This window comes from Myiozetetes cayanensis, unplaced genomic scaffold (genome assembly GCF_022539395.1).
Source record: "Myiozetetes cayanensis isolate MyiCay16 unplaced genomic scaffold, myiCay2020 scf87, whole genome shotgun sequence".
Classification (NCBI taxonomy): domain Eukaryota; kingdom Metazoa; phylum Chordata; class Aves; order Passeriformes; family Tyrannidae; genus Myiozetetes; species Myiozetetes cayanensis.
The window spans coordinates 79,826-102,601 of NW_026088152.1; the positions used below are offsets into that span (position 1 = coordinate 79,826).

The following is a 22,776-nucleotide window of genomic DNA, read 5'->3' on the forward strand; positions in this document are numbered from 1 at the left end:
AGGGGGTTGTGAAATGGGGTCCTGCCTTATCAGTGAAACAGGGCTCATAGCTTCAAAGGAAGGGCCCTGAACAAAGGACCACCTGCACTTTTATACCCTTCACAGGATAGTCTGGAGTCTTCCTGCTGAGTCGCAGGCTCCTTCTGTGTCTCTTGTCACCTTGATGGTGCCACAGGTCACCATGTCCTTTGTAATGCAAGGGAATGGAAACAGTTCATGGCCTCTTGCTTTGGGCTTCAGCCTCACAGAGCTCAATCTGCAATTTGCACACCAATAGAAGGTAGAACACTAATTAATAAGAGAACTAGGTAGCTTGTACCCAATGAACTGTGATTTTTTTGTTTGCTAAAATGTATATATAGTTTTGAGAATCGGTATGCTAGCATCCATCTTTGCGTAAATATGAAATAAACAAATACCTTGGTTCTGTGTGCGATATTGGCTTTACTGCTCACTGCTATTAGGGACAACAAAAGGAGCTCTAGAAAACCCAGAATCCATGTCATTTCAGCTTGAACATTATCTAGGACTAAGGTACCAAATGTAATGAACATAACCTGGCAACCTGAACAGGCTTCAAAATCTGTGACATAAACAACTCCTGCCAAAACCCTGTAGGGCAGAAAAGCCACTTTTAAAAAGAAGTAAAACCTAAAAACCCCAGAACTCCTAGTTTAAACTGCTCCTTTGGCCAGTGAGAGGTACTGAGCCATGATTCTGAACGTTCACCCTGTTCCTAAACCCATGCCGCCAGCGCCCAGGCCCTGTGGTGCTAGGCCTTTATCTGCCCGCGGCCTAACAGCGCTAAGGCGGGGCTGCCTATCCCCGCAGATGCCCCTCCCGGTCGGGCTCCGCCGGCGCATCAGCCCTCCATAAATCGACCCCATGAACGGCTGCGGCCTCCTTCCAGGGCCGCCCGCGGAGCAGTCAGCGACGGTGACAAACCGATACTAACACCCCCGAGGGCGAAAAGAACCTCTCACGAAAACGCGCCCCACACCACCTTAGCGCAGCTATATACAAAACCGACCATCCCCTTCCGCTGCGCGAGCGTTTGAGAGGAAGGGTGGAACCTCGGTCACGTGAGGGGGAAAGGACCGGCTTCCCCCACTCTACTCACGTGGTGCCGGGGTAAGCAGAAGGGTCAGTGATGAGTGAATGCTAACGGTGTGTGAGGCGGAGCGTGCAGAAGAGGAGCGCGTCATGTGACGTCGAGTCAAGAAGTGACCTCGCAGCCTCGCGCGCGTGGAGAAGAGAGAGCCGAGCCGAGCCAGGCCGAGCCAGGCCAGGCCAGGCGCGGGGTGGTCACGTGACGGTGGTGGGCGGTGCCGCCGCTGCTGCTGCTGCTTTTGCTTTGTGAGCATATTGGGCAGGTATCGCGTGGGGGGGCTGGGGCTGCCGCCCGGAGGGGGTGGGGGCTGGTATTAGTGACGGTGACGGGGGGACCCACGCGCGCGCCTTACCCCTTCCTCCCCCATCCCTCCTCACCGTCTCCCTTAAACGCGCGACAGCTGCGGTGGTGGACTCGTGCGCCCAGATGAGGCCTGGTGCCCTTTTCCAGCTCAACGGTCCGAAGGCGGCCGTTGCACCCTCAGCGGTCTGAGGCCCCGGGACAGGCCCGCCGTCTGGGGCTAGTTCCTCATACCGGAACTTTTGTCCTGTGGCGGGTGTCTGCCGGGGCCGCCCCTCCCCGCCGGGCCTGCTGCGGGGGAAAATGGGGGTGGCGGCGTGAGGGGAGGCGGCTCTGCCCTACTTATCCTGACAGCCGCCCGCCCGAGGGAAACTTCGCCCTACTCTAGGTTGCCACCCTTTCTCCCCCTCCCCCCCGTATTCCCTCGGGGGCCGCTGAATAGGTCGTGGCTGCGGGCAGCTCCTGCCCTGCTCCGGTCCAGGTTCGTGTGGGGAGTGGAAGCCCACCCGGTGGATGTTGGGAGTGGTGGCTTAATTTTTTGCTCTTTTCTATTATCGAGAGGAGGTCCTGCACCCCCTTTTTATTTCTCATCTTGTTACAGCTGGGGGGTTCTCTCTTGAAAGTTTATGCTTCTTCTGGTTCCTTAGCTTGGGGGTGTGAAGAAAGGGGGGAGGGTGCAGTGGACCTCTCAGAGGAGAAGCGCGTCTGGTTGAGAGAGGTGTGTTTTTGGGCCTCTTTCTAATCTCGAGTCGGGCCAAAGGAAGGCTGGCAGCACGGGAAGGGAACAAGTGGGTGAATAACTATTGATTTGTGCCTTGTATAGGGTGTTACTTTCATGTTTTCTTTCCCCATCTCCTTTCCGGGTGCTTCTTCACCAGTGCGGTAGCGCAGCCGTGCCACTGTCACAGCTACAGAATTCACTGACAATAGCACATTGACAGCAACATTAGATTACTTTAGGATGTGTCAATGAATGAACCATTATCTCTGTTAACCTTTTCTACCTAGTCCTTCCTCACCCATGACTATATGTGCTTGTTGAGAATTGAAAGTTAGTGCAGGGCTTTACTATTGGACTGGCTTTTGTTGCATTTAAAAACAAAAAAAGAAAGCTCTTCTGTGTTTGCTATTGTTGCTGAAGAAAATTACAGCAGGAAAGTGAGCTGGTAGAAACCCTTCTGCAAGAAACTGGATGTAGAAAGGGACCTGGTGCACCTTTGAGCTTGGTGTATGGACATGCAGAGCCTCCTTGGTTACGTTCAAAGAAACATGCAATCTTGTGGGAACAGAAACTTCAGGTTTGGTGTGGAGCTATGTAAGGGGAAGCTCATGAGGGCTGACCTGCTTTGTCTCTAGCTATCAAACAGTAATCAGTCCTTAGTCATCTCAATTTAAGTAAATATTGATTACTTATAATACAGCAGCAGATCAAGGTGATAGCCTCTGGGGGGGGTGGTGGCTGGTGCAATGGAGAGGTTGTCCTGGCATGAGAGAAGCTGTTTTCAAGAAGACAAATTGAGATGGATCTGAGGGAAGGGAATGAGAGGGGGAGCAGCACTTGCCATTGAAACAGAGCCCTTCACAACAAATGGTAGCAACTTGGCCTTCTGAGGCTTTGCTTTTTTAATATTTACTAGGGCCTTTCAGTGATTCCTTTGGTTATATCACATTCTCTAGTGGAATCTGGGTTTGGATTCCTACCTGGCTGACTCAGTATTTATACCTGGACCTGATCTCTCTGTGGTGGTTTGACCTTACTTGTTTAAAGAATTTATTTTTAACCTTACACTAGGTAACTTGAAAGCAAGCAAGGCTAAATCACTTTGCAGCATTAATGATTTTTGGGACTCCTGGAGGGTTACATTGAGAAACTGGATTAACTGGTATAAACTAATTTTGTGGAAAGTGAACCAGCTTCTGTGTTTATAACCTCAACAATTTAAAGGAGGTAGGGAGGAGTGGGAATCTGTCAAGCTCTGTTCTACTTGTGGTTTTTCAGTATGTTGATTTTTTAAAAAGTATTTATAGTAATAAAACCAAAGGCATGGAAATTCAGAAATTTACACTTTCCTTTGCATTGTTTTGGCCAGTCATCAAAAAAGCTCCTGGTGCCATGATTTGCAAAAGGGTTTGACAATTTGAGGGGACTTGAGAGTTAAAAATTTACCACTAAAATCTATGAAAGCAAAGGGAAAACCCAACCAAAAAATCTTGTAGAAGATGCAGATTCAATGGATTTTGTGTTACAGAATCATTCAGTATTTGAATCCAAAGTTAAATGGAGAAAACAAATATTCTCTTAACCTCCAGATTTAAATTATTAGGTTGTACCTGCTTGGGGGGGGGGGAAGTACCCATCTTAATCTGTTAGGCAGCCTTGTGGTTGAAGGTGTAACATTTAAATTCAGTAGCCATGATCATATTCCTAAAAATTTTTAATTATTAGCTGTAGAGAGAGGAAGGGGTTTTTTTCAATTTTACTGTGTGGTATAGGCTTCATCTAGAAGTTGTATTTCTTATTGCTAAAATACTGTTCCTGGAAGTAGAATGTTTTAGAGACCATATTGAGATTGCTTTTGAGCAAAGAAAATGAATTATTATTTTTTTATTGTGCTTGTTTTGTTAAGTGTTTTGAGGATGGTGGATATAATAATATACAATGAAGCATATGGCTTCTGAAAACATTTTTGATTCCTCTTTCTATTTGGTTTTAAATGTTAACTGAATCATGGTTTTTTTATGATAAACACTTTTTGCCCATTGCCTCTGGTCTTGGGTACCACTGAAAAGAGCCTGGCTCTGTGCCTTCCCTTCAGATATTTATGTGCATTGAGACACCTTCCTCAAAGCTTTCTTCTTCTCTAGGTTAAACTACTTGACATAGATCTGTAGTCTTTCAGACAAACTCAGGGCCATATGCTCTTACATGCCTTTGACAAGGAGGTGGATTAAGGATTGAATTTAATGTAGGGGTGGTGGTAACAGTAGTTCTTGACTCTTGATAGGTGGAGGGGTGGGTGTGTCTGGCATATGTGTTTAAAGTGCTGTGAAAATGCAATAAGATGAATATTTCAAATCCAAATTATTTCTGTTCTTGCAAATAAGAAATAATTGGCTGTCTTTGCTCTAACTGAACTGAAGGCTATAATTCAGCAGTTCTGTGAGGAAAGAAACAGGTCAAGCATTTGATTGTCTGATAGTGATAAAATCGCTCAAGTCATGTGTATGTTCTGTTTTGGAAATGTGTGGGTTGTAAATGATGGATTAATGTACATACCGCATTTAGGAGAATTTAGGCTGAGGTGCAGTATGATCTCTACAGCTAATACCTGTAATATTTTAATACTGTTGCTAGAATTGAACACCTTAGTTAACAAAGAGTATATTCCAGGTGCAGTCTCAGAATTCTGAGAGTGAGATGCTGCAATTAATATAAATAAACTGAGATGTGAAGAGTACAAGTCCCATTTCTTTCAAAATGAATAACTTGATCTTGGAGCAGAGTGCTTGGTCTTTTAGATTGATGGTAAAATAGGTGACTAATATCTTCTTGGCATGTTTTAGAAAACAGACTTTCTACTTAGGTATTATAATGTTGCATTGCACAGTATATAAAGTCAGCATGTCTGTGGAATCAAGGGCTGTTAGTTTAGTGCAGAATACAAAAATATATTTAAAGGAAATGTAAGCTTTAAGAAAATGAATGAATAAATTTATGTGAAAAAAATTCTTAATGGTCTATCAATAGGAAGGAAATTTTAAAGAAAAACTATTTGCTAATTCAGATTTTTTGAACTTAAAAAAAAGGTTCTTTTGCCCATTCTTGGAAAGAAATGCTAGAGGAGAGTGAGAACCTCCTTCTGGAGACAGAAAACACATGGCAGCCAAACAACATATAAGTCCAACCTAAGGGTAGTTCACCCCCACTTCTGTTGGAAAGAAAATAAATACTGAATTAAGTGTGATACAAATTTGGACAGTTTGACATCATATGTAACTTACCTTCTTTAAAAAAGCAAAATGAAATTTATCTCCCATTTTTTACTTAGTTTCCTGTTGGGGTAACTCTGCTACATAAAAGGAATGAAGGAGCCTGTAATATTGTTAAATTGACCACGTGTCCAAGATGGTGATTTTAAACCTTTGTGTAACCCTTCTTGTTCCCATAAACCCCTCACTGTACCTGTGGAATGTCTGAGAGATAACTAGAAACTCATCTATTGGTTGTTAACCCCTTGTCATCATTGGTTGTTTGTAAGATGTCCTGTATTCTCACTGGTCACCCTGTGATCCCTCCAAAAGGTACTTAAACCGTTGTTAGATCAATAAAGCTCTTTTTGGCTCTCTTGGCTGCTGGACTCCCTGCGTGCTGTGTGGTCTCTGTCTCCTGGCATAGGGGCCTCCGCCGCCTCTCCCTGCCACGAGGAACGGGTGGCGGGGGGGGTGATCTCAGCCCTGGAAACCTTCACAGAGCGGCCGGGAGTGACCCTCCAGAAACCCCACCAAAACTGCAACAGTTTCCTAATCTTTTTAATGTTAAACACACAAGAACAGCTTGGATGACTTTTTGATAAAATTGTGTGGAGGGCACTTTATTTACCTGCTCCTTTCTAGTGTGTAGTATGTTTGAAGTTGTAAAGATTGTTAATCCTTCATCTCTATTGGATAGTTTGGTATCATATTGGCGTAGATTGCATAGACCTGGCCTCATGGAAAATTCTAGAGCAACATAACAAGAATAAGTGAATTTACACATGATACCAAGTTGAGAAGTTGTGATCATGAGAAAAATAATGCTCAAAATAAAGTAGGAAAACCTGGAGTAAAATCAAGTTTTCTGACTGAAGCAGGTCAAGGTGAGGTTTTTTATCAAAGGAAACTATAACCCCCCTCCCCTTGTTTAAAGCTAGACAAAATGCTAACAATGGTTGTGACCACAGAAGGAGCAATCCAGAGTTGGCAAAGAAATAAAAATGATCTCTTACAGCTTTTAGTTCTCGGTACTGTTTCTATGGTGACAGCTTGCAGTTGTGTGGTATTAGATATGAGCTGAAAATTGATTTTAATGGAATAAACTGTTTGGGTTCTACCTGCACTATGGATTGAACTTTGAATGAATATACAGCCATCGCCCAAATGTGAACTAAAACTCGTGTCATGATATTTTGTCCCAAACTGTGCTCAGCCATCCTTCACTTGTGTGACTTCAGGAAGGCTGTGTTCTGGCTGCAGAGAGTAATTATTTCCATCCCTGAAAAACCTGGTTTTTTTCCTCGGTTACAATAAACCTTTCCTTTTGTGAAGAACTAGTTAATGTTTTTTACAGGCCTCCTAGATAATGCAGTGTATAATTCAGTCTGAGTATTTGTTGCAGGGGATGTCCAGGCTGTAGTTCTGCTAGCTGCTGCTTTTTGGAAGTCGTAGACGCTGTAGTGCCCTTTCAGTGGATGCTGCTTAAGGAAACCTTGGGAGGGAAAATATCAAGGGCTTTACCTTTTCTGTTTTTCTTTGTTGATTGTTCCAAACCCAGAGAAACTGGTATGAAGAGATTTGCAATACTGATGATTCTTCACCACTGAATGTAGTTGTGATGGACTAAACAGAGAGTATACTGTGTACTGACTTGGCTAATATTTTCTTTTATCTCTTTAGGCTAGAAAATAAGAGAGCAGACTTCTTGGAAATGGAGCTGTTCCTTTCTTCCCGTAGCAAGAGGAAGTAGAGTCTGTGCATGGCTGTGCAAGTACCAGGGACCACCTCTGAGCCACTGTGGTCTCTGTATGTTCTCTGACCCAAGATATTGAGTCAGTTGATGGTTCAGGACAGCATATGGTGTGCTCAGTGATGGGAATACATTCTCTCTTCTACTTTGGTAGCTTTTAGAGAGGGTTTGCATAAGAAAAGCCTTTTCTATGAGAGGACAAGAAATTAAATCCTTCTATCAAAGATGACAGGAATATGTATTTAATTTTTTCTTCAGGTCTTAGAATATCAGACAGGCAAGAAGTTTTCTTAAAGTATTCCTCAACAAAGAAACATACTTTAAAAGTGAACTTGCTGTTGCCCCTTCCTCACAGGATCCCCATGATGGCTGCCTCTCAGAGAGAATTCCTATTTTCTATGTTATATTTCTATGTCAACCAGTTCAGCCTTCTCTCTCTCTTTTTTTTTTTTTTTTTTTTTTTTTTTTTGTCTATTTCATGGCAATAACTGTGGTCTGGTCTGTGTTATGGTCTAATAAGATCCTCTAGTTCTGATGGTCCTGAGAGTGGTGCTTAGATAGAAAATAACATGCAGTTAGTCTAACTGTCTTTGTTACCTGAAGTTTCATTATAGTTGTGAGAAACAGTCTCTAAATATCCCCAATTTGTGAGAAACAGAGCTCGAAATATAATTAGTTTTCAGACTGGAATTTATTATATGGTAAAAGCCAACAGCGCTGGGTGTGCAGACAGGAAATCTTCCTAAGTCTACCACACTTGATACAGGGTGTAAGTCCGATTTTTATTTCAGAACATCTTATACATATTAATTATATCACATGCATATATGTTTACATCGCTATTCTAGGTATTCACCATATGTTTATTTTCACAGCTTAGACTAATGGGTTATCTCTACGTTAAGACATAAGGCACCATCATACTATTTGACCTGATCTTGGGTGGGACATAATTCTTCTCTTAGGAGGACAGGGAACAGGGAGGGTAGTGATCTGTATTATGTCTTTATGGGGGTGCAATTAAGTTTTACAATCCGTTTGTTTTTTCTTCCCTCCTGGGTTATATTCACCTATTTGACATGAATTACAACCAGTATTTATTACATAGTCAATGGTAAGTGCTGGTAACTAGTGCATCTTGCAGGTCCTTGCAAACATGAGGCTTATAATTAGTTAGGACAGGAAGCAGGATTTTATTCTTTTTGCATGTGGAAGTTCAGCTGGTTGCTATCTAAAATGGTGATGTTCTTGCAGAAAGGCATCAAAAGATGAGAATAGTGACTTTGTAGATATTGATGTTTGAAACAAGGTTGAGTCTTCTGAATCTTCTAGGACATTCACTGCCTTTTGACTGTCCAGAACCAGGACAAATCAGGAGTGTTGTCTTCTGATATCAGCAGAGCTGGGTGGGTTTTGCTAACCAGGTTTTTAGCAGTCTGAAGATTGCCTTGGTGGTGTGAAAGATAAAGCCCTAGGTGGAAGTTGCCTAGACTTCTCCAATTTTGGTGCTGTCATAGCTTCATACTTTTTGGTGAATTTTCCACACCAACAGTCTCTACTAGGGTAAGATAAACATCAACCTTCATTGTTTTTCTAGCTTGGACCTTAATGACTGTCCTATTGAAAGGCTAAATAACCTTGGCACACCAGCTAAATTGCTTAAGGGAAACCCCATCCTCCCATGTAGTCACTGCTGAGTGACCGCCCAGGTGTGTAGGGGGTGTGGGGAGCATTGGGCGGTAGACTGGAGGGGGGGAAATTTGCTCACTTCTGCTCTTGCTTCTTTGGTGGGGTGAAGGGAGACCTCAGTTTCCACTGTTTCCTATTTCCATCCCCCTCTGGTTCCATTGCCTTCAGCATTTAGTGGTTGCTTTGATGAGACTATCTTGGAGTATCTTGGGAGGAGTGGGTCCCGGCTTGTCCCTCGACCCCATGTGCCCTGTGATGCCTGCTCCGAGGACTGCCCCCACTGCCTGGGCACCTTTTGGAGCTTCTGAGGACCAGCACAAATCTGCGGAGGAGTTTCTAACCCCCTCCACTCTGAGAAATGGTGAGAGAGTCCTTGTGGTGCTCATCCTGAGGTCCCAGACCGTCTGCTGCTGCTGAGACCCGCCATTGCCACGTGGGGTTTGTCTTGAGGTCGACACTGCTCCCTTGACTGGCTCCTGCACCTCTCAGAGAGCCCAACAGTGCCCCCTGCCAGCCGCCAGTGAGTAACTGCAGCTTCCTCTTCTCCCGAGGCACAACAGCATCCCCTGCTCTTTGAAAGGGAGTCACTGCAGCTCCTGCATTTTGCTGGGGCCCAATAGCGCCCCCTGGTGACAGTGAGTGAGCCACTGCAGCCCCTGCTTCCCACTGCGCGCCAGCGCCCCCTGCTGGGTGTGGTTATAACTGTGCCGAAAGGCATAAAGTACTTCATTGTTTTCGGTGAAGGTTACGGAAAAGTTACTTGTTCTGTGTTGTTATATATACATTTAGTAAAGAGCTGTTATTTTCTTTTCCAAACCTGAAGACCTGAAGCCTCTTCATTTCAAAGTTATTATAACTTAGAGGGAGGAGTTTGTTTTTTTTCCCTAACCCACCCTCCTTAGCAAACATTTTTGTCTTGTTAAACTAAGACAAGTGCAATTGTCTTTTTTTTTTTTTTTTTTAAATACCAGTGAAAGTTAAATTTGGGGAAATTTAGATTCCTCCTTCAAAAATTTCTGTATAAATAAGGGCACTTGGTGCTTCTGAAATTTGAAGAGTTATAAAGAAATTGAGGGTAATTCTGTTGGATGTTTACTGGGTATAGCTGGCAGATTTTGATTAAAGCAAAGATAGGTATCAGTCTATACTAAAATGTAAAATACATCTGTTAGGCAGAGACACTGGGTTAACAGCAAAGATAGATATTGTGAGATTGGAAGATTTTATTCTTTAAGTAATGCTAATCATATTGCTTAACTTTCATGATTGAAACTTGCTCTATTTATGGAAAACATGCACTGTTCAATCCCCCTTCCACATCATACTTTTGAGAGGGGCTCTGGATTTGTGAGCCTTTGCCTAACTACAGTTTTTTGATGGTGGGCACTTCCTTTGTCTTCCAAACCGATGCTGTCTTTTCTTTTATTTGTAAGACCTATTTGTATATTTCTTTCTTCCTTTGTATTACATTAGTTTTAAAATAGTAATCCTTGAAATGAACTTTTTTTACTGGTAATTAGAAATTATTAATTTCTGTAGATTGGGGAGTGTTCTATGCTAATTATAGATTGACTTGACAGAATAATAATTTCAACAAACATCTTGGTGGGTTTTAAGAAGAGCGTTCACTTTTTTTATTCAGTATGCTTTGCTAACATAACTGGAAGTGTATATGTTAGTTTATATGTTTGTGTTGGTACTCTGGCCACTCCCAGCAATCCTCTTTTCTTGGTAAAACATGAAAGCATACTGACAGTATGGTTTCTCTCTCCTGTAGTGTTCTGTCAGTGATGAAGGTCTACTTCTGGCCATCAATATTCTTCATACTTACTGTAGAAAACTAAGATGAGACAGGAATCCTCCTAGGATCCAGAAGCTCAGGTTTGGTGGTATTGGCTTGGGGCAGTACAGACACTGAGTAATCAGCACCACTCCTGAGGAATATCTGACTAGCAAACTTTTTCCTTTTCAAGCAGTAATAAAGGTGGTGAGGTACTTGAGACAACAGCACTTGAGGAAAATGCATTGAATTGATGCTTTATAGACATGTTAGTTTTCCTCCACTCTCTTTTCTCATGCTTATGTCATGCTACAGCGTAGCAGTAAAATCTAGACTTGTACACGTACAGTAGTCATGCCATCGTGAGGCAGTGTCCTGCAGCCTTTTCCCAGCCCTGGCATTGTGAGAAATCCTTGACTGAATAACTTTGTGACTATTCTCGTGGTTTAGGAATGGTATTCTCCAATTTAGTGTTCCCACTAAAACAATGCTGCTGCTTGCTCTCCCCCTTCCCCCTACAGGTAGCTGGAGAGGAGAACTGGAGGCACAAAAGGAAAAGATTGCAGGTTGAGATAAGAACAAATTAACGAAAACAGAAAGGAGATAAGAAAAGGAACAGTAACAGCAACAATATTAATAAAAAAGGGTATAAGAAAAGAAATTGTAATAGTATTATATAGTAAAACGGTACAAAAGAGAGAGTGATTCACATGCAGAAATGCTCACTGCAGAGCCCATGACAATAAGAAATAAATAAAAAATACTAGACTGCTCCCTCTGTCATGTGTTCTTGACCAGAAGGAACCCCTTCTCCGGAAGACACTCCCTTCCCCCCACCCCCAGCAATGACATGAGGTGGTATCAAGTAACCTGTGGGTCCTGGCCATGCCCCCTCCTGGGTACTGCAAAAAATTAACCCTTTACTGGCTGGAACCAGGACAATATCCACTCGACAATCTATACCATCTATGTCATGCCCAGACACCTTCCAACTATATTCATGTATATATACATACATATATATATATACACACAAACACAGGTATAATTTCCATAGTCAGTGGCCGTCCCTCCAAAATGTCTGAATTCATTTAGTCCATGACTGTGGGTTCTATCCATCCTAGATGTCTTTCAGGGTAGGAGGGCTGGTGTGCTGTCAGCTGGTTGCAAGCTGCATCAGGAGCACACAACTGGTGAATCTGGAGCAGTTCGTAATCATTGTCCATGGTAGTTATGGCACACAGTGGCAGTGTCATTCAGCAACCAATGTTATACAATTCAATATCACTGACTGTTCTCACCCAAAAATCAAATCCCCTTGAGGTACACATTGTGTTTCCCTGTCCCTCTGCATTACCCACCAAGTGCACCTAGGTCCTTGAGCTAAAACAATCCCACGGATGGGTTTGCCTTTGCTTGAGGCAGGACTAATCCAAACTGCGTTCCCTAACACATTCCTCATATGCACCACAGGGACTTTATCCCCTTCTATGGTATGTGGAGGTTTTGATTGGGCAGGGCCAGCTCAATTGGTGGAGCCTCTAGTGTTAACTAACCTGGTGGCCTTCACTAAACATAGATCCCAATGTTTGAAGGTCCCCCACCCATTGCTTTCAATGTGTTTTTTAACAGTCCACTGTACCATTCCATTTTCCCATAGGCTGGTGCATGATAGGGAATATGATACACCCACTCAATGCTGTGTCTGAGGCTGTTCTTGAAATGGGTCCCATTGTCAGACTCAATTCTTTCTGGGGTGCCGTGTTGCCACAGGACTTGCTTTTCAAGGCCCAAGATGGTGTTCTGGGCAGGAGTGTGAAGCACAGGGTATGTCTCTAGCCATCCAGTGGTTGCTTCTACCATTGTAAGCATTGCCTAAAATCAGCTCTTAAAAGAAACTTCTAAGACTCAATTTGTGAGTTTTAGGAGCCAGGCATTCTTTTATTACGATGCACTGGAATAATTCAATCCAGCTTGACTTTCTAATTTTAAAGGATACTGTTTTTGCCTTACCAGTATAGATCCCGGCTTAAGGGTAATTAGAGGTTCTTCTCTTTTCAGTTTTTCTGGAATTCCACTGGCCCACACAATAGGAACAACTGCATCTTCAACTTCAGTCAGGATGTTACTACTAACAGGAGTTATTTCCTGCACAAGAAAAGCTGCTGCTATGACATATTTAGTTTCAGGAATTGCAATTTCAATATCCCCATTTTAAAATTTAATTTCTGCCTCAAGGTTTCCAATAAATCTCTTCCTAACAAAGGTTTAGGGGAGTTTGGCAAATAGAGAAACTGATGAATTACCCATTGTTTTCCCAATTTAACCCCTGACACACCAAAAACCCTTACAGTGTCATTCCTTAATTCTCCTTCCATTAAGGACTAAGTTGCACCTGTGTCTGACTAATACATGGGCAAAACAGACAGCGGGGACTGGAACCAGCACCTTTTATCGAGATGATGGGGACTCGAACCCAAACCTTTAACCAGATGGTTCTTAGAATTATATTAAATAGAAAATAGCCAATTATACAATCACTAGTGATTTCTTAATCCAAATATCATGCTTCTTCTTTTACAGTTATATCACTACTTTTATAACCCAACTATAATATATTATAGAGCTCCATTGCTCCATTTCTATGATGGTTCGGTATACCTTTTTTTCTCTCAGGAATGCCTTAATAAAGATCCAGGGATCTTGCTTTGAACTCACCGGATCCAGAGACTGGGAGGATCTCCCTGAATAATATTTTTGGTGCGCACTGGAGTCCTCAGGGTCCTGGAACCCGTGGAGCAGTAACAGCACTGTCCCTCCAGGGGGTCCCCAATTTGTTTCCAATGCTTCACGAATACAAAATAAAATAAATACCAGTTTCCAAAAGCATATAAACTTATAAGTCCGCACTTCACAAATTAATATCCAAAATACCAAAACCCAAAAGGATTGTTTCAAGATTCCTTTTTTAGAACCTGGAGTACCCATAATACAAAATAAACCAAATACCAGTATCCTAAGTCAAATAAATCTATAAGTCCAGACTCCCAAATTAATATCCAGAATACTAAAGTACAAAATACTAAAATACCAAAAAAACAAATAACCCGCTGTAGTGGGTTTCTGTGGCTGGGTTTTGGTAGCAGGCGGGGGGCTACAGGGGTGGCTTCTGTTAGAAGCTGCTAGAAACTTCCCCTGTCTGGTGGAGCCAATGCCTGCCGGCTCCAGGATGGACTTCCTGCCGCTGGCCAAAGCTGAGCCAATCAAGAGTGATAGTAATGCCTCTGGGATAACATATTTAAGAACAGAAAAGTATTGTGCAGAAAGAATTCCAGCCAGGGAAGAACAGAGTGAGAACAGGGGAACAACAATGTAGACACCAAGGTCAAAGCAGGATGGGGAGGAGGTGCTCCAGGTGCCAGAGCTGTAGCCCCTGCAGCCCATGGTGAAGACCATGGTGGAGCAGCTGTGCCCCTGCAGCCCATGGAGGACCATCAGGGTGCAGAGACCCACCTGCAACCCGTGGAGGAGCCTATGCTAGAGCAGGTGGATGCAGGAAGGAGGCTGTGACCCCATGGGAGGCCCAAGATGGAGCAGGGTCCTGCTGGAGACCTGCAGCCTGTGGAGAGGGAAGCCCAGGCTGGAACTGGTTTTTCCCGGTAGGACTCGTGGCCCCTGTGGGTACCCACACCAGTACAGCTCATCTGTGAAGGACTGATTCCATGGAGGAGTGACACACGGGACAGCAGTTTGGGAAGAGCTGCTGCCTGAGGGATGGACTCACGCTGGAGAGGTCTATCAAGGACTGTCTCCTGTGGGAGGGACCCCATGGGAGCAGGGGAAGGACTCCAACTCCTCTCCCTGAGCAGTGGCAGAAACAACAACTGACCATAACCCCCATTCCCATCCCCCTGCACCACTGGGGGGGAGGAGGGAAAACATGGAAGGAAGGAGGGGTGGGGGGAAGGTGTTTTTAAGATTAATTTACTTCTCGCTCTTTTGTTTTGATCCTGTCAGTAATAAATTTAGGTGCTTATTCCCACTTTGAGTCTGTTTTGCCCATGATGGTCATCAGTAAGTGACCTCTCCCAGCTCTTATCTCTACTCATAATCCTTTGTTGGTTTTTTTTTTCTCTCTTCTGTCCAGTTGCAGGGGGGAGTGAGAGAGTGGTTTTAGTGGGTGCCTGGCATCTGGCCAGGGTCAACCCACTACCACCCACTCAACATGTATGGGTAGGAAACCAGAAGAATGCCTTATTTATAAAATGCAGCCGGATCTTACCTGTGTCCCAGACTGGTCTGGAGTTCTGAGGTCCTTCCTGAGAAAATCTTGGTGCCGGCATGAAGATCCAGAGATTCCTCGGATCCACAGGAGAGCAGGAAGAGTGTTCCATCTGGGTCGCCAATTCTTTTGCCTAAAATTATCTCTTAAACCTCTAAGACTCCGTTTGTGAGTTTTAGCATGCAGGCATTCTTTTATTGCAATGCACTGGAATGATTCTAGCACGCCAAGAGTGTATCGCTTCACATTTCCTGGTAGCTGATTATGTGGTGGGGCCTCTTCAGCATATGTCACCTTTTCTTCCTCGTCCCCTGAAATTTTTACCTTGGGCTGGTTCATGATGACTTCCAAGATCCCTGGGTGATTTGGTTTCCTATCTGAGCTTGCTGTGTGATCAGTGATCCACTTACTCCATGTAGCATCAGTGCCATGATGTGTGGAAGGGATTTTCTCTTTGAACATCCAGCCCAGCACTGGCAGTTGGGGTGCCAGGAGGAGCTATGCTTTGGTGCCAACCACTTGTGAAGCAGCTCAAACCCCTTCATAAGCTGCCAGTATCTCTTTTTCAGTTGGGCTGTAACAGGCCTTGATCCTTTGTATCCCCAACTCCAGAATCCCAGGGGTCATCCTCAAGTCTCCCCTGGTGCTTTGTGCCAGAGGCTCCAGGAAGGATCATTCTCCCTGGCTGCAGTGTAGAGCACATTTTTCACATCTTGTCTTGTCCTGACTGGCCCAAGGGTTACTGCATGAGCAATCTCCTGTTTAATTTGTTCAAAAGCTTGTTGTTCAGGACTCCACTTAAAATCATTCTTCTTCCATGTGACATGGTAGAGAGGGCTGACAATCTGACTGTAATCTGGAATATGCATCCTTCAAAACCCCCCACGGCACCTAGGAAAACCTGTGTTTCCTTCATACTGGTTGGTGGGGATACAGCTACTATTTTGTTGACCATGTCCATTGGAATCTGATGATGTCCATCTTGCAATTTTACTCCTAAAAACTGAATTTCCCTGGCAGGTCCCTTGACCTTACTTTGTTTTATGGCAAAATTGGCCTTCAAGAGGATCTGGATTATCTTCTCCCCTTTCTCAAAAACTTCCTCTGCTGTGCTGCCCCATACAATCATGTCATCAATGTACTGCAAATGTTCTGGAGCCTCACCCTTTTCCAGTGCAGTCTGGATCAGTCCATGGCAAATAGTGGGGCTGTGTTTCCACCCCATGGCAGTTGTTTCCAGGTGTACTGGAGGCCCCTCCGGGTGAAAACCAACTGTGGCCTGCACTCTGCTGCTCAAGGAATGGAGAAGAACCCATTAACAATGTTGATGTTGGCACCACTTTACTGCCTTGGACTCCAGTTAGCACTGAAGTTCCAGCATGTCTGGCACAGCACCACTCGGTGGTGTGACTGTTCAGACTACTCTCCATTGGACTTACATACTGGTTGTATAGGGCTTTTAAAGGGTGAGCAAGTCTTGCTGACAACTCCTGGCCCTCCAGTTCATGAATCATCTCCATGGATGGGGGGTCATGGAGTCCCAGTTGGTGCAGTATTGTCGATCATGCACTGTTGTGGTAGCGATCAGTACCTGTTGTTCCTCAACCCTCAGCAGTCCCACAGCAGAAGGGTCCTCGGAGAGACCAGGCAAGGTATTCAGCTGTCTAATTTCCTCTGTCTCCACAGCAGCTATCCCAAAAGCCCAATGATGGCCTTTTGGGTCCTTGAAATACCCTCTCCTGAGGTAATCTATGCCAAGGATACACGGGGCCTCGGGACCAGTCAGAATGGGCTGTTTTTGCCATTTGTTCCCAGTCAGGCTCACTTCAGCGTCCAGTACAGTCAGCTGTGGGGATCTCCCTGTCACCCCAGAAATAGAGGTGGATTCTGCTCCTATATATCTTGATGGCATCAGGGTACACTGTTGTGCTGGTGTCAACCAAAGTCTTATACTCTTGTGGTTCTTATGTGCCATCGGATCCACACAGTCCCATAGATCCGATTGTCCCTTTTCTCCACCTGGCTGGAGGCAGGGCCCCTCTAGTTCTGGTCATAGTACTAGTTGCTCACTTCTTGTAAATATGAAATGGAGGTCCCTTCAAGAGGATCAGAAGTAACGTCAGCCCTTCTATTCTGTCTGAGGACTTGACAACTGGAGAAGCATTTATCCTTGAATTTCCTGTGGTGGTTGTTCTTCCTTTCAACTCACGTACCTGTGCTCCTAGGGCAGAGGTGGGTTTTCCATCCCGATTCCTCATGTCCCCTCCATGGTCATACAGGTAAAACCACAGGTTACTTCATGGTGTGTCCCCTCTCTGTTGATCTGGGGGCACTTGTTCCCAGTAGCAGAGGCTCTGGTCCATACTGATGGGGCATGGGTCCCTTTCTCTCTAACTTCCTTTTGAATCTGTCCACAGTCTTGGACAGTCTTTCCACAGCTGAGGTGCAGGTTGGTAGGGAGGAAAAAAGATGATCTTTATTTTGCCAGAGTTGGGTAGTCACCTGAAGCACTGTTCTCCTTCTTTCATTTACATCAATGCCAATGTGTTGGCATGTGACTGTGGCATGCTCCGTACAAACTACCACCACAGTGGAGTGTGTGCACTGGACTTCATCTGGATCTACAAGTGTCATAGGTTTACTTGTTCTAAAAAAAATAAACAAGCAGAATTTTTTTTCTTTCCCCTGCAACCTTATGAAAGAGGGATGTTGAACAAGGGAGGGGGAGGTTGGTTCTTTTGGCTGGGGTGATTGACATACACAAAAGAACTAACTAGCAGGACTGCATTCCAAGATGATGGTTCTCTTAAGACTGTGGGGAGGGGCGATGTATAGGCAGTGAAAGCTGTACCACTGAGATTTTCAGACTGTGGGTTCACACAGATACTCCACTAACAGTGAAGACACAGAGGCAAAATGGCAAAATGACCAAATGACCTTTATTGCAGTGTGAGCTAACTTTTTATCGGTAAAACATGGAATGTGTAGAATTTGAGAGGATTTTTAGGGGGTCTAACATGTAAGGGAATATGTAAACACGGGTACGGGAGACAGAAGACAGGGAAAAGCTATAAATTCTACTAACATGGCTAGTGAGCTTAGGGTTTACAATTGCAGATAGGGGCAGGGTCTAAAAGTAATCAAAACTGCACATTACATACAAAAGCAGGGTATTTTTCTAACATCGTTACTAAATTGAATAACACTTTTATAACATGAAAAGCTGTTTCTGAGGTAGAAAGTGAGCTGCTGTTCAGTAGTTTTGCTGCATTCCAAAGCTGTCTTTGCTCAATTCTCTTTTTCTTCAGAGATTTTTCTCCACCATGAATATATTTCTTGTGGGGAACTTCCAACAGCAATTAGTTTTTTTCTTCGCTTCTCGGAAACGGGAGGCACTCCACTTTTGCCTTAACTCAGGCAAGGTGTGTGTTGGAGGGGTCTGAGGTTCACTTTGTTTTTGGCCTGGTTATCTGACTGTTTTCTGGCCCTGGTTTGCCTCCATTTTCCTGCGCCCTGTTCTGCCCTGAACCTGGACCCGCTTGGACTTCATCATAGAGATTTGACCCACCTGCAGAGAAACTTTTTGGGGGAGATCACCCTTTCCCTCCTCCGCTCCTGTGTTAGCAGCTGCTTGTGCCCATCGACAAAGCCAGCCAGCTGCAGACAGCATGAGTTTTGTGGGAAGAATCCCCTTTTTTCCCCTTCCCCTTCTCTGTAGGGGGGAAGATCTCCATTTTCGGTTTCTTCCGCACACCGGGGCCCCCACGTGGCGACTGCCATAGCCCAACAGCGCCTCCTGCTGGCCAACACTGAGCAACTGCAGGCTCTGTTCCTCCAGGGATCCCGCGGCACCCCCTTCTTACTGTGGGAAGAGTTGCACCACAAGGTAGAATGTACTGAACTGTTTCCTTTTTGAAGGGGATTTTTTGGTACAGGATTATTGTTTGGTTGTTTTTGTGTTCTTTTGTTGTTCTGCCAATACACATATATCCTTTAATAAAGGGCTGTTATTTTCCCTTTCTCCATACTTCCTCAATTGGAACCTCTTAATTTCAGATTTACAATTGCTTAGAGGGAGGAGTTTGGTCTTCCTCATAACTCATCCTCCTTAGCAAAACACTTCAGTCTCATTAAACAGAGACTACAGGGGACTGCTTGTTATTTGAATCCTTATAGATTACCTCCAGCACAGCTACTTCTCTCAGGTACTGGATACCTTGCTCCATGGCATTCCACTTCCTTGGGCTCACTACTAGATCATCCTTGAGAGAATACCTTTCCCTCACACTTGACAGGAGTCGCTTCTAGAGGCTGAGAATTTCTGTCCTCTTCCTAATCCTCTTGTCAATGCCCACATCCCGGGACAGGGATGCCAGATGCTTGGCTTCACTCCCATCTAGTTTCATATCATGGTCCACGATATCCCAACGTCAGAGCAGCCAAGTCACCAGGGCTCAACTGACTGGCAGCTAAAATCTTTTCACATATCTTGCAGCTCACCTCAGGGATAGGGATCAGGTGATTATCTCTGGCCCTGCTTCTTCCTCCTGTTTTGAGGGGCCTGCTTCCTCTTCATCCCTCACTAAGCATACTGATTTGGTGTTGCATTTCTTCATCTGTATAGGTATGACTGCTACTGGCACAGGTTGATCCTCTGGTTCAGCTGCAGTTTGAGTGGTCACGGTGCCTGTTGGCCTGCTTTCCTCCTCCTCCCCCTGAGGGTGCTGTCTAGTGATGAGCAGTGTCTGATAAATAGTAGCCAGGGCCCAGCACGTTGCATAACTTTTTGCCTCTCTGGAGCTGCCACAGCATTTTTCTTTCAAATATTCTGCCACTTTATCAGGGTCCTGTAGTTGTTCAGTGGTGAACTTCCAAACCATTGGAGAAGTCCTCCAAACGCTGGCCCATTTTCTCCCACCTTCCATGCCACTCATATCTACCCTCGAGGCAGATCTCTGAATGAATCTTCCTAAAATTCTCTTTTGTAACTCTAAACATGGTGTGGACCGCACTGAGGAGACCTGGCAGACTTAGCAACAAGAACATGCTTTCCTTAACATCCAAGGGGAATTCAGAATTCTCAAAAACTGTTGTACCAGGCCTGAAGGAGGAAAAGGGGGTGAAAAGCTGGAGAAAATCATCCTCCCCTATTCCCTCCACAGATGGGGTACAATTATTAATGAATTCCCAGAGGTAGCACCTGAGGTAAGGGCAAGAGAGCAGCACTGAATACACATCCCAAATAACCCTCATTGCCCTTGATGTTAACCTTGAGGTTAAATTTCCTTGTGGCACACATTGGATCTCTCCGTCTTTTTTCATTATCTACCAGGTATGTCCTGGCTCCTGAGTAAAGACAATCTCACGTATGGGTTTGTCTTGGCCTGAGGCAGGAGTGACCCAAACGGCTTTCCTTAGCATTCTTCTCAAGTGGATTGCTGGAACTTTGTCTCTGTCTACAATGTGGAGGGATTCTGCTTGTGCAGGGCCAGTTCGATTGACAGAACCCTTAGTGTTCACTAACCATGTGGCCTTTGCTACGTTTTGATCCTAATTTTTGAAAGTTCCCCCACCTAGGGTTTTCAAAGTAGTTTTTAACAGTCCATTACACTTCTCAACCTTCCCAGCAGCTGGTGTATGATATGGAATGTGATATACCCATTCGATACCATGTTCTCTTGCCTAGGTGGTGACTAAATCATTTTTGAAATGAGTTCTATTGTCCGACTCAATTCGTTCTGGAGTCTCATGTTGCCACAGGACTTGCTTCTCAAGACCCAGAATGGTGTTCCGGGCCGTTGCATGGGGCACTGAATAAGTTTCTAGCCATCCGGTGGTTGCTTCCACCATGGTAAGCACATAACGTTTACCTTGGCGGGTCTGTGGCAACGTGATGTAATCAACCTGTCATGCCTCCCCGTATTTATACTTGTCCCAGCGTCCACCATACCACAGGGGCTTCAATCTTTTTGCCTGCTTAATAGCGGCACAGGTTTCACAGTCATGGATAACTTGGGAAATAGAGTTCATGGTTAAATCCACCCCTCGGTCTCGTGCCCATCTATAGGTGGTATCTCGGCCCTGATGGTCTGAAGCATCATGGGCCCATCGAGCTAGGAACAATTCTCCCTTCTGCTGCCAGTCCAGGTCTACTTGTGACACTCTGACTTGTGCAGCTCGGTCTGCCTGTCTGTTATTATCATGTTTTTCATTAGCTTGACTCTTGGGTACATGGGTACCTACATGGCGGACTCTCACATTCAGTTTCTTTGCTCTGGCAGCGATGTCTTGCCACAAATCAGCAGCCCAGATGGGTTTCCCTCTACGTGTCCAGTTCATCTTCTTCCACCTATCTAGCCATCCCCATAGGGCATTGGCTATCATCTACGAATCAGTGTAGAGGTAGAGTTTTGGCCATCCTTCTCGTTCTGCAATGTCCAGGGCTAATTGGACAGCTTTGAGTTCCGCAAATTGACTTGATTCGCCTTTACCTTCGGCAGCTTCTGCCACTTGTCGGGTGGGACTCCAAATGGCTGCTTTCCACTTCCGGTTCCTTCTTACAATGTGGTAAGAACCGTCAGTGAAAAGGGTATAATGCTTCTCTTCATCCAGCAGCTGATTATATGGCGGAGCTTCTTCAGCTCGACTCACTGGTTCTTCTTCTTCTTCCTCGTCTACCAGACTGAAGTTTCCACCTTCGGGTTAGTTTGTTATAATCTCCAGAATTCCAGGGTGATTTGAGTTTCCCATTCAGACACGTTGCATAATCAAAGTCATCTACTTGCTCCACGTAGCATCAGTGGCATGATGCGTAGGGGGCACTTTCCCTTTGAACATCCAACTCAGCACCGGTAGTCGGGGTGCTAGGAGGAGCTGCGTTTCAGTGCCAACTACTTCTGAGGCTGTTTGTATGCCTTCATAGGCATCCAGAATTTCCTTCTCCATAGGGGTGTAGTTGGCTTCAGAACCTCTGTAGCTTCGGCTCCAGAAACCAAGTGGTCGCCCTCGCGTCTCACCAGGTACCTTTTGCCAGAGGCTCCAGGAGGGACCTTTATCCCCAGCTGCAGAGTAAAGTACATTCTTTACCTCTGGTCTCGTCTTGACTGGCCCAAGAGCCACGGCATGTGCAATCTTTTGCTTGATTTGTTTGAACGTTTGTTGTTGTTCAGGACTCCATTGAAAGTTATTCTTTTTACAGGTCACATAGTAAAGAGGGTTCACAATCTGGCTGTACTCAGGGATGTGCATTCTCCAAAAGCTTATGGTTCCTAGGAAGGCTTGTGTCTCCTTCTTGTTGGTCGGCGGAGCCATTGCTACAATCTTATTGATGACATCTGTTGGTATCTGTCGCCCATCTTGCCATTTCACTCCTAGGAACTGGATCTTCCTGGCAGGTCCCTTTACCTTACTCTTTTTGATGGCGAAACCGGCGTTAAGGAGAATCTGGATGATTTTCTCTCCTTTCTCAAAAACTTCCTTTGCTGTGTTGTTCCATACTATGATGTCATCAATGTACTGGATGTGTTCTGGAGCCTTGCCCTTCTCTAGGGTGGCCTGAATTAGTCCATGGTAGATGGTTGGACTGTGCTTCCACCCCTGGGGCAGTTGGTTCCACGTGTACTGCACGCCCCTCTACGTGAAAGCAAACTGCGGCCTGCACTCTGCTGCCAAGGGAATGGAGAAGAACGCATTCGCTATGTCAATAGTGGCGTACCACTTCGCCATCTTGGACTCCAGTTCATACTGGAGCTCCAACATGTCTGGAACAGCAGCACTCAATGGTGGCGTGACTTCATTCAAGCTATGATAGTCCACTGTCAATCTCCATTTTCCATCAGATTTGCGTACAGGCCAAATAGGGCTGTTGAAGGGTGAGTGAGTCTTACTGACCA

General features: G+C 44.8%; 1 protein-coding gene across 2 annotated transcripts in view; it reads left to right on the forward strand.

Moving 5' to 3' along the window:
- The first annotated feature begins 1,140 nt into the window (after window positions 1-1,140).
- The window catches only part of LOC126652448 (ubiquitin-associated protein 2-like), a 59,558-nt gene continuing 37,922 nt past the window's right edge, over window positions 1,141-22,776 (forward strand). Inside the window, exon 1 of one of the 2 annotated variants that reach the window (XM_050339206.1) lies at window positions 1,141-1,373. The gene's annotated coding sequence lies outside the window, so the exon portion shown is untranslated. The remainder of the gene's footprint in view (window positions 1,374-22,776) is intronic. The other variant, XM_050339204.1, reaches the window with a different exon arrangement.